Genomic DNA, 13319 nt, shown 5'->3' with positions numbered 1-13319 from the left:
AACAATATGGATGAAGTATATGAGTTTCGATGGAGCTGTAACCATGCTTCTAAGGGTGGTAGCACCCCAGACCCCTGTGATGATTGATGGATTTTGAGGAGACCCCCAAACCCTAACCTTTTCTTGCTAGCCTCTCCGAATCTCGAGGACGAGATTCCTTTTAAGGGTGGTAGGTTTGTAACATCCCAAATTTTCAATTTGGAATGTTATACATTAGATCATCATGCATATCTTATTTTCTTGCATTTTGGTCGATCCTAGAAATTTCACGCAACTCAAGGACCTTCGGAGAGAGTTGGAGATTTCATTATTTTCATATTTGAGAGTTTTCTCGAATTTGAAAAGAGGATCATTTGATTTATTTATTTCATCTTCAATTATTTTTCCGATATCAAAATATGAGAGAGGGAATAATATGACTTTCCCAAAATATAGGAAAAATGAAGATTTAATAAATAGATCAAATTTCGTTTTCCGGTGTTTGTTTGTTTTTCTTTGGATAGGGAAAAATGCGCATTTTCGAAAATTGCATTTTAGGTCCGTAGAAAAGTTCATTTTGTTCGGCTCATTTTTAGGAGTCGGGGAAAATTTACTTTAGATTTTTCGGAGTTCGTTTAGTTCTCTTTTTGTTTTTTTTTCTGCGCGGAACTTTTTTATAAAAAAAAAGGGAAGCCTCCCGCCAGGCCAGCCGGCCGCCCCTCCCCTCGCGCGCGCGCAGCCAGCGCAGGCAGGCGCCAGCCGCCTCGCCTCTTGCCTCGCTCAAGCCGAGTCCAATATGGACTTAGGCTGGTAGCCCCTCCCCTTTCCTTGTTCCGTTTTTTCCTTTTTTCTACTAGGACTCTTTTTCCTAATCCTAGTCTATTTCTTGTCCCCTACCCCAAGTAATCCTCTCCCCTCACCAATATAAATACCCCAACACCCCCCCCTCTAAACACATCAAATCAAACCCCAAGCACTCCACCGCACCCCACCCGCGCCGCCGCCGCACCACCCCACCCCGCGCCCTACACCGCCGCCGCGCCACCCCACACCCGCGCCGCCGCCGCACCACCCCACACCCGCGCCGCCCTTGTGCCCTAGCCGCCGCCGCCGCACCTTGCCTACGCCGCCGCCCTACGCCACGCCACCGGAGCCCCTCGCCGGAGATCTCGCCGGAGGTTACCCCGCGTCTCTCTTCCTCGGATCGATTTCTTCTAATCGTTCCGATTCTTTTCTTCTCTTCTGTTTCGTTTTCTAGATCGGTTTTCCGTTTTCTTTTTGGTTTCTTTTCCGAAAACCCTAGATCGGTTTTCGTTCTTCTTTCGGACCGTTCGTCTCAACGCACGTGATCACTGATTATTCCCGGTTAACGACGCCCGTTCGTTTAACCGTTCGTCTCTTTCTTTTCGTCGGATTTATTCCGCGATCGTGATCTCAGATCCGATCTTCGTTCTAGTTTATCTTCTCGCCCGTTTATCGGAATCAGGTGATTCAAGCGCCTGGAGTTTCTTCTCGAAACCGCCGTTCCGTCTAATCAACTTGAACAAGTTTTGTTATGGTAAAATTTGACCTAGTTTCAACTTGCTAGAACCGAGTTGTTTTCTTCCGCCGTTTGTTCGGTTCGTTCTTTCTTTGCAACCGGAGTTCTTAAGTTGAACCTTCTGGTTCGTTCTCTCATTCGAGTTTTGCTTGTGCTTTAGATGAGTACTTATTGTGTGGTTACTATTGTTTGCTTACGATAGATTGACCGGAGTGTGACGAGTAGATCTATCAAGAGTTTTGAGTGCGAATCATCTTCATTGCAGGCAAGTTCACACTTTGATCATACCTTTTCTACAACCCAGTTTTATTGCATTAGATCAATCCTCACACATTGCATGATTAGGATCTAATTAAATCGTGGGATGGGAAGTAGATGAGGTAGTACCTATTACCTGTATTATTATGAAACCTTTGGGAGTTACTTCTACGTTTGCTTATTATGCCATGCTATGCTAGTAGATGTGGATTGGGTGAGTGACATCCATGACAGATGTGAGTTGATAATTTTAATGGTTTATCTAAGGTGGCAACTTAAACACAAATCTGGGTGCATTGAGGCACCTGATGTCTATCAGGACTTGCCTATTTTTTTTTGGACGGCCACCCAGGCTCAAAGGGATCATAAGATCTTTCATGCTAGAAACTTCCGTGTGCAGCCACATGCTACTATGGGCTCTGGCATAGTTGACTAAGTCATGCGAACTCTTACGGGGTGGACTAGCAGATGTAGGGGATGTAGGTGTACCGGTCTACCCCACATGTAAGGTGCTAGCGCTTCTGAAAGACTATGTCTCGGTCATCCGTTTCTCAAACACCATGTAGTGCGAGAAAACAAACGAAGGCGATCGAGTCATGTGGGGAAAAGTGCGCAAACCTCTGCAGAGTGTTACAAACTAATCATGATTAGCCGTGTCCCCGGTTATGGACAACTTGAGTATCTAGTACTTGAATATCATGTGAATCTCAACATGTTACTTCTAATTAATGTTGTTGGGTTTTAATTATTTTTAATTGGGATTGAGAATGCTGTCAACCATTCTCAATGTTCAACAACCACCATGATAGTTAAATAAATTTATTCCTTTGTAGTAGGGAAAAATTGGCTTTACGCAAAAACCTTATAACCATAGAGCTTTTCCACCAGCCATATATGCATGTAGTGATAGTCTTTATTCATCTTTCTCTATGGTGTGAATTTGCCAGTACATTCAATGTACTGACCCGTTTCGGGCTGCAACGTCTCATGTTGCAGGTTTCTTACGATGAGTAAGTGTTACGTTAGGGTTACGATTTCTACACTCAACTTTGCCGTTGGTGTTGATGGGAATCCACAACCTTGTTGCTTCCTCTATATGGATTGAGGTAATAGTATTTACGTTACTATATACATGTGATTTACCTCTATTATAAATCCTTCGAGTACTGTGTGTGTCAGCATACTGATCCAGGGATGACACATAAGCACAGAGACTTGATCCATTCGGGTCGGGTCGCTACATACTCCTACTAGGAGGGGGAAAGGAAGGGGGAGAAGGAAAAGGGAAGGGGGGCGCCGCCCCCCTCTCCTAGTCCAATTCAGACCAGAGGGGGAGGGGCGCGCGGCCTGCCTTGGCTGGCCCCTCTCTCTCTCCACTAGGGCCCAACAAGGCCCATTAACCCCCAGGGGTTCCGGTAACCCCTCCGGCACTCTGGTAAAATCCCGATTTCACCCGGAACTCTTCCGATGTCCAAATGTAGGCTTCCAATATATCAATCTTTATGTATCGACCATTTCAAGACTCCTCGTCATGTCCATGATCATATCTGGGACTCCAAACTACCTTTGGTACATCAAAACATATAAACTCACAATACCGATCATCACCGAACTTTAAGCGTGCGGACCCTACAGGTTCGAGAACTATGTAGACATGATCGAGACATGTCTCCGGTCAATAACCAATAGCGGAACCTGGATGCTCATATTGGTTCCTACACATTCTACGAAGATCTTTATCGGTCAAACCGCATAACAATATACGTTGTTCCCTTTGTCATCGGTATGTTACTTACCCGAGATTCGATCGTCAGTATCCCAATACCTAGCTCAATCTCGTTGTCGGCAAGTCTCTTTACTCGTTTTGTAATGCAACATCCCACAACTAACTCATTAGTCACATTGCTTGCAAGGCTTATAGTGATGTGCATTACCGAGAGGGCCCAGAGATACCTCTCTGACAATCGGAGTGACAAATCCTATTCTTGATTTATGCCAACTCCATGAACACCATCGGAGACACCTGTAGAGCACCTTTATAATCACCCAGTTACGTTGTGACGTTTGGTAGCACACAAAGTGTTCCTCGGTATTCGGGAGTTGCATAATCTCATAGTCATAGGAACATATATAAGTCATGAAGAAAGCAATAGCAGTAAACTTAAACGATCAAGTGCTAAGCTAACGAAATGGGTCAAGTCAATCACATCATTCTCCTAATAATGTGATCCCGTTGATCAAATAACAACTCATGTCTATGGCTAGGAAACTTAACCATCTTTGATCAATGAGCTAGTCAAGTACAGGCATATTAGTGACACTATGTTTGTCTATGTATTCACACGTGTATTATGTTTCCGGTTAATACAATTCTAGCATGAATAATAAACATTTATCATGAAATAAGGAAATAAATAATAACTTTATTATTGCCTCTAGGGCATATTTCCTTCACCTAGTTCTTCTAAAAAGAAAAGGAAAAAAGAAAAATGATAGGACTTTGCATGCTCCTAGTGAACTTGAAATAGAGAAACCTCCTGACAATGATAATGAAACTTCTATCTCAGATGCTGAAACTCTGTTTGGTAATGAACACTGACCTAGTTATAATGAAAAATATAATGCTTATGTTCATGAAGATACTCAACCAAATAATAAAGAACCAGACAATGATGTTGATATAGAACCACCTGTTGATCCTGATAACCCACAACCTAAGAATAAAAGATATGACAAAAGAGACTTTGTGGCTAGAAAAAACGGTGAAGAAAGAGAACCGGGGGTTCAAAAACGTATGCCATTTCCACCTAAGTCAACTAAAAAATGATGATGAGGAATTTGAACGCTTTTGTGAAATGCTAAGGCCAGTCTTTTTGCGTACTCGCTTGACTGATATCTTGAAAATGCCTCCTTATGCAAAGTATATGAAAGATATCATCACTAATAAGAGAAAAATACCGGAAGCTGAAATCTCCACTATTCTTGCTAATTATACTTTTAAAGATGGAGTACCTAAAAAACTTGGAGATCCGGGAATACCAACTATACCTTGCTCTATCAAAAAGAATTATGTGAAAACTGCTTTGTGTGATTTAGGAGCTGGTGTTAGTGTTATGCCTTTCTCTTTATATAAAAGACTTGATTTGAATAAACTTACACCTACTGAAATATCTTTGCAAATGGCTGATAAATCAACTACCATACCTATCGGTATGTGTGAGGATGTGCCTGTTGTTGTTGCTAATGTTACTATTTTGACTGACTTTGTTATACTTGAGATGCCCGAGGATGACAACATGTCGATTATCCTTGGTAGACCCTTCTTGAATACTGTAGGGGCTGTTATTGATTGCGATAAAAGCAAGGTCACTTTTCATATCAATGGTAATGAGCATACGGTGCACTTTCTGAAGAAACAATTCCAAGTGAATGGTATTAATGTTCTTGAAAAATCTTCGACAGTCACTATTGGAAGTTTTCAAATACCTATACCTACTGCCAAAAAGAAATATGAAATACTTATTGTTGGGGACATTCATATCCCCATTGAGGTAACCTGGTGATTTATGAAAGTTCTTCGGTTTCATGCTAATCGAAAGTGGTTGTTAATAAGACTTGGTCAACCTTATTAATGAATCATTTTTTAGCGGTATGAAGTTGATGAATTTAGTAAGCACTACTTTCTGTACCTACTTTTTATTCTATGTTTTTATTAGTTAAATAAAATAAATGCCATGTTTTGTCTATTTTTTGATTTTCCCGTGCAATGAAAAATGACCCAAAAATAAAAGTTCTCAGAATGCCCTGAAAATTTTATATGATTTTTTCTGAATATCTAAGAATTTTTGGTGCAAATAACATCAGAGGCAGGCACGCCCTAGTGGGTTGTGGTCCCCACGTGGGACCTCTCACTTATCTCTTTACACCACATCATCACCTACCTCCAGAAAAAATTCTCCATTGCTCTCTCTCCCGTGTTCTTGCTCTCAAACCCGCGGATTTCGATCTCTTTGATCGAAGCTCCGTTTCCGAAACTCTTTCAGGGGACTGTTGCTTGGTATGTGACTCCACCGTTTGTCCAATTAGTTTTTGTTTTAGTGGTTTATATTTTGAATAACTAGCTACTCTTGGTGCTGTTGTAGATGTGCTTGCATGTTAAATTCTTGGTGTTCTAAGTAGTTTGAATGCTTGCTATGGCCTCTATGTATCCCTATGAGTAGTTGGTATCATTTTTGTGAACTTTTGTTGCGAAAATTTTGTGGGCTAATAAATTTCAGAATTTTGTTTATAGGAAAACCATGAATATCTTTAGGAAGTTTGGCTCCAAGAAGAACTCCAAGGGTGTTATTGGGGAGTCATCTGATAGTGATATCCATCCTCGGAGGTTGGCGGAGGTACGGCCGTGCGAATGGCCGCACACCCTGTTCCTGGAAGAGGCTGGAATCCTTCAGGAGTTCATGAAATATGCTACGAATGCCGGCCTCACCGACTTCATTGCAGATGAGTGTGAACAGCACAAAATCCTCACAAATAGTTTTGTTCAGAGCTTTACTTTCCTGCCTAGGAATAATCCTCCTGAAGTTAGCTTTGATTTATATGCTGAAAACCATCAAATACCACTTATTGAATTTTGTGACATATGTTTGATCCTTCTGATGGGAGCTTGGCCAAGCCTAGACCGGCTGGGTTTGAGGCATTTTATCGCACTTTGACCATGGGAGATGAGAGAGGGGTGTCAGCTACCACTGCCGCTGGCTTACATTTTCCATCTGGTCATTACTTTGCACTTTTCATTGCAAAATGCTTGCTTGCTAGGGAGAAGGTGGGTGCCCTTAGTTCACCAGACCTTGCTATTTTACTCGTGCATTGGAGGGTGACAACACTTATAGCTTGGGAGCTATTGTGGCTTATTGCCTCCATCTTAATAAATCTCAGGGTAAAATCCATGGTGGGATTTATGCTACTTGCTTGGCGGCCCACTTTATTGTTGGGATACGCCGTCATGATTACCCTCTGAACAAGGTTTACTTAGACCGTGCAGTGATGGAACACCATCATTTTCTTACACAGGATTGTCCTAACATTCCTATTCCATATAACTTGATCTTTAGTGTTGAAACTCGTGATATTATTCCGTTGCCTGCTCCTGCTTTATTTGATTCTATTGCCATGGGTGGATATGAGATCATGCCTGCAGACATCATCACCTATCGGAATGCTCAGGCTACCGAGGAGGCAACAAAGGAGGAGCATCCACAGTGGGATCAGTGGATGCCCGATCCTCAGTACCCCTAGTACCATCCAGACTACTAATCGATTACCAAGTTAGGCCAACAGCCTAAGCTTGGGGGAGTACGTGTTTCTCACCGACATTACATTCGTGTCCAGTTATTCATCTTGTCGGTGTTCATACCATTTCATTGTATCATCCATGCTTAGATTTATTTTTCTTGCTTTCTTCTTGTGTGTTTGAAAAACTTTAGAAAAACCAAAAAATTTAGTTGTAGCTAGTTTACTTTCCATGCATGCTTAGTTGTAATATTAAAAAGAAAATCCAAAAAAGATTTCCTTGTTCTTATTTTGCTTGTTGGGAGTTTTCCGTGTAAATAGTTTTTCTCGGTTTTGCTTTTCCCTTTTATTTGCTTGTTCAAGAAAACCAAAAACTCCAAAAATATTTCAGTGTGTTTCTCTGAATTTCTTTTATTTTTATTTGATTTGTGCCAAGGAGAAGACCACGATGAAAATGTTGAGTGGCTCTCATATGAATAACTGCTGAACTAATAAAGAGCCCATTTTACCTTGTCTTCTCCCGTTGAATAAAATGTTTTACAGATTCCAGCTTAGTCCATGGCATTCTTGCACTATTATTATTTTCACACTGTTCGGTCATGCAAGTGAAAGGCAATAATGGTGATATTCATGAACTGGCCGTGGCAGAGAGAAACTGGTATGAACTCAACTTGTTCTTTTGTGTAAATATGTTTAACCTAGTATCCATGATTCAACCCATTATGATTAAACATGTTTGCAATGACAATTAGAGATTATAGTTTCTCATGCCATGCATAAGTAGCTGGGAGTGAATAATGATTTATCTTGGATATCAACATTGCGTTAAAATGATTGTGATGTAGTATGATGATACGGTATCCTCCTCTGAATGTTCAAGTGGCTTGACTTGGTACATGTTCATGCATGTAGTTGAATCAAAACCAACATAGCCTCTATGATATTTATGTTCATGGTGATCATATCCTACTCATGCTAGTGTCCAATGTTACTTATGCATAATGCATGATCATGATCGTTGTTGCTCTCTAGCTGGCCGCTTCTCAATCTAATTGCTAGCCTTCGCCTATACTAAGTGGGGATTCTGCTTGTACATCAAAAACCTTGAACCCAAAGTTATTCCAGATGAGTCCACCATATCTACCTATATGCGGTATTACCCTCCGTCCTAAGTAAATTTGCATGTGCCACCTCTAAAAACTTCTAAAAAAATATTCGTTTTGTGTGCCCAGATCGTTCATGGAATGACAGGAGGTGGTCGGTATCTTCCATGCTAAGCGGGTTATTCTCAGGTTGAGTGTTTATTCACTCGCCATCACACGAGAAAAGGGCGGTAATAGGGATGCCCAGTCCCAAACTGCAAAATACAAAAAGAGTTAATAGCTCGAACAATCAAACAAAAACTCTCAACAGAGTCAAAACCTTTACTTTTATCATTTGGGAACCGCCACTAGCTTGTTTAGCATGGGAGATATTGATAGCTGATAGTCGTGAAGTAAATGAGAAGGGTGCATGTCTCAAAATATCATTTACCTCTATTTTAAAACTTGAGCTCTGGCACCTCTGCAAATCACGGCTTCCCTCTGTGAAGGGACTTTCTATTTACTTTTATGTTGTGTCATCACCTTCTAAAACAAGCGCTAGAAACTGAGAGAGCACAAATGTCATGACTTATGCATTGTGTGTAGCTAATGGTGGGTGCATCATGACTGGATCTTTTCTACCATGAATTACAATGTTTAGTCGCTGCTTGGACTTTGGAGTTGCTCTGCATTTATGTTTTGCGGTCTCAGAAAGGGCTAGCGAGATATCACTATTGTCATATTATATCATGGTTGTTTTGACAACGTGTTACCATTTGAGATGTCTTATTATTGCTCGCTAGCTGATTGTGTCATTGATATGAGTTAATATAATCTTTAAGAGTTATTGTCGGCATAGTTGGTTATAATGTTGGCTGAAAACCTGGGTGCTATTTAAGCTTATTTATGCAAACAAGAGCAAAAGAGTTCATAAAAGTTTTTCTTTTTCACTTTCAGTTTATCAACTGAATTGCTTGAGGACAAGCAAAGGTTTAAGCTTGGGGGAGTTGATACGTCTTCAACGTATCTACTTTTCCTAACGCTTTTCCTCTTCTTTTGGACTCTAATTTGCATGATTTGAATGAAACTAACCCTGGACTGGCGTTGTTTTCAACAGAACTACCATGGTGTTGTTTTTGTGCGGCAATAAAAGTTCTCAGAATGGAACGAAACTTTGTGAGGAATTTGTATATAATATATAAGAATATCTGGAGCCAAGACCTACCAGAGAGGGGCACCTAGGTGGGCACAACCCACCAAGGCGCGCCCCCCTCTCCTGGCGCGCCCAGGTGGGTTGTCCCCACCTGGTAGCCCCGCAGACCCTGAAACCAATGCTATAAAATCTTATTTTCGAAGAAAAAATTAGGGAGAAATAATTATTGCGATCCACGAGACAGAGCTGCTGCCAAGCCTTGTTCTTCCTCGGGACGCAGATCTGGAGTCCGTTTGGGGCTCCAGAGAGGGGGATCTTCATACTTTGTCATCATCAACCCTTCTCCATCGCCAATTCCATGATGCTCCCCACCGGGAGTGAGTAATTCCTTCGTAGGCTCCCTGGTCAGTGAGGAGTTGGATGAGATTCATCATGTAATCGAGTTAGTTTTGTTAGGGCTTTATCCCTAGTATCCACTTTGTTCTTAGATTGACGTTGCTATGACTTTGCCATGCTTAATGCTTGTCACTTTGGGCCCGGGTGACATGATTTTAGATCTGAACCGTTTATGTTATCACCATTATATTCATGTTCTAGATCCGATCTTGCAAGTTATAGTCACCTATTACGTGTTATGATCCGGTAACCCCGAAGTGACAATAACCGGGACTTATTCCGGTGATTATTGTAGTTTGAGGAGTTCAAGTATTCACTATGTTTTAATGCTTTATTCCGTTTCTCTATTAAAAGGAGGCCTTAATATCCCTTAGTTTCCAATATGGACCCCGCTGCCACGGGAGGGTAGGACAAAAGATGTCATGCAAGTTCTTTTAATAAAGCACGTATGACTATTTACGGAATACATGCCTACATTATATCGATGAACTGGAGCTAGAGTCATATCGCCCTAGGTTATAATTGTATCACGATGAATATCATCCAACAAGTCACCGATCCAATGCCTACGAATTTACTTTGTATTGTTCTTGCTAAGTTACTACTGCTATCATCACTGTTACACTTGCTACAAAATTACTTCTATCACTATCACTGTTACTATTGTTGTTGCTACTACTATCAAAACTACCAAACTACTGTTCTGCTGATCACTTTGCTATAGATAATTAATCTCCAGGTGTGGTTGAATTCACAACTCAGCTACTCATACCTTCAAATATTCTTTGGCTTCCCTTGTGTCGAATCTATAAATTTGGGTTGAATACTCTACCCTCGAAAACTGTTGCGACCCCCTATACTTGTGGGTTATCATGGGCGGTGGTCGCTGGTGGGGCGGTGGCGTGGGGATCACCGGAGAAATAGCTCGGCACGGGGAGGCCTAGAGAGATGGCCGGGGCAGCGGTGGACCGGTGGTGGGAGTGGTTTCGGGGCAGGCGGGGCGGCGGGGAGGCGGCAGTTTGGCCGTGGTGGCTGGCGGCTCAAGGGGGTGGAGGTTGAAGATGAACTACTACACGACCAGCTGCCCCGGCTCTCGCATGCGATGCTGCTACTGTTTTTTTGTTACTAGCGCGTTCAGTTTCGACAGTAAAATTCAGTTTAGACAGCAAAATTCAGTTTCAACAGTTAAGTTCAGTTCTGACAGTTAAATTCAGTTTCGACAGTTAAGTTCAGAGATGAGTGGCTGATGTATTTTATATCTAGCACTTTGTGGTTATGTATTTTATGTCATCTATTGGAGATGCTATTAGAATTCCACTCAGGTTAATGTTGTCTCTCTTGTCCTGCTTCAGCCTCGGCGTCGTACAACTCACCGCAGCTGCTCCAACGATGAAACCCTCCATCACAGCGGAGCAGTACCCCGGGCTCCATCTCCAGACGCCTAAGATCTTCTTCCCCTCCTCCGACAGCCAAGTCAGTCGGAGCATCCTCACCGACCAACCCAATCATGCTAAGATCGACATGGCTTCGCCAAAGAGGTTGTACACTTGTTGCATCTCTTTTTTACTCTACATGTTATATATATTGTCCACTGAGCACAAGTAGTAACGTGAAATACAATTATTTTATCTTACTACATGACAAGCAGTGAGGTATCAGGCAACTTAGCTATCCGTGATGGACTCACTTGGACGTCATCATTATTTATCTCTACGAGTTTGAGCTGTGCATTTGTCGATGGGCCTGGGAGTTGAGCTAGTAGGGCAGTGGCCTGGGTCCAAAGTAGTAGAAGTAGCACAAAAACATTTTTTGAGTGTAGGCTTTTCCTTGCTCAAGCCTGCCTACTAGAATCGCCAGTTCTTGAAAGGAAAAGTGAAGGAAAAACATAGGAATTGGAAAGTTTCCTATGGTACTACTATTCATGCATTTGGTTCAAAGGAATGGAGCAAAGGAAAACTATAGGATATGTTCCTTTAGTGTCTCCTTGAATGAAAAACCGTAGGAATTTTAATTTCCACTTGTCCTCCTTTTCAAATTCCTATTCATGAAGCACAAGACTAAGAGATAGTAGCATAATAGCATTATAACCGTACATTTTCTCGTGGACTTAATCTCACCATGCTTCTTTGCATCATGTGATCTTCCAATTTTTGTGAACCAAACACCCAGATTGGCAGAAATCCTGTGTTTTTAAATTCTCTGTTTTGCACGTGCATTCCTATCCTATTCCTGTCTATTTCCTATCCCTGCATTGTTAGAATCCTCAAATTCAAGCAACCCCTTACACAATTACTTCTGTTACAGATATGTGTCAAAGAAAACCTTGTGTGGTTTGTCCTGCTCCTGCTGCGATGTGTTCCACCCCAGCTCAGCTGCTCCAACGATAGAAGGGTTCACCACAGCAGGGATCTGCTCTCCAGACTTTCTTTCGCCGCCTCAGATCTTCTTCCCCGTCGCTGGCAGCCACGACAACTGCATTACCATCATCAACTGAGCAGATGACATTGACGACTACACAGGTCCGCAAGAGAGGTCGCACTCTTCCGTGTCTGCTTACGTTATGCATCGCTTAATATGATGGCATGCTACTTTATCATTGTGTTCACCTATTAGACTCCGAGTCAGGTCCAAACTAATGCTAAAACTTGAGTTTTTAAATGGTTGTGGGGTACATATTGGGGCAGCAATCAATACTGTATGTCTACTATCTGGTTAATCTCGGGTGTCTACTATGAGTTTCATGTTGGGTGCAAACAAACATTAAAGGAGCCATTATCTGTATTTTTTAACTAAAGCTATTATCTGCCTCCTATCATTGGTTTTGGGTCTATGCACAGTTTGTTACCATTACTCGGGAGTCGTGCATGCACTCCTTACATAATATCACTATGTTTTATTCCTATGCATGTCCGTTATTGTACACAATGGAATTGAACATGTCGAGCAAAAGACACGAGCCTTGCATGGCAATAAAATTTCATGCAGACTGTTCTGAGGAGGATTCAGAAGGAGAAGACCACTCCTATTTACCCCCTGAGGTCTTTGCTCTAACTTGGCATGCTGATGTTGGTAATACCACGCATATGGTGCCTTGCATTGCTTACTTTATACATCAAATATGTCATCTGCTTAGTTTAGACATGCTTTGTGTGAATGCCATCTTTTTAGTTTCTTTATCGTATATGTGAATCATGCAATGCCATCTTGTTTAGCCAGGCATCATATATGTGAATTTTGCAATGCCACCTTGGTTAGCCAGTCATCTTATATGTGAATTATATCATGCCATCATTTTTTTATTACGTGTTAAATTTGTAAACAATTTTAGTACATTCAATTACTCTTCCTGTGCATCAGCCATTCGGCACGGTCATGAAAAAATCTAGAGTGAAAACAAGGTCTTCAGAGCAGACAATGCTATCTGATGAAGCGCATGTCTTGCTGGTTACGAATAGCTCCCGAGGTGCATGCTCTAACTTGGCAGGGTTATGTTGCTCATATCGTGTGTATGGTATCTTGCATTGCTATGTCATTTGCTTAGTTTAGACATGCTTTGTGTGAATGCCACCTATTTAGTGTCTAATTACCATATATGTGAATTATGCAATGCCATCTGATACGT

Source organism: Triticum urartu, chromosome 6 (assembly GCF_003073215.2).
Source record: "Triticum urartu cultivar G1812 chromosome 6, Tu2.1, whole genome shotgun sequence".
Taxonomy (NCBI): Eukaryota; Viridiplantae; Streptophyta; class Magnoliopsida; order Poales; family Poaceae; genus Triticum; species Triticum urartu.
Note: the sequence above shows the minus strand (reverse complement) of the source record.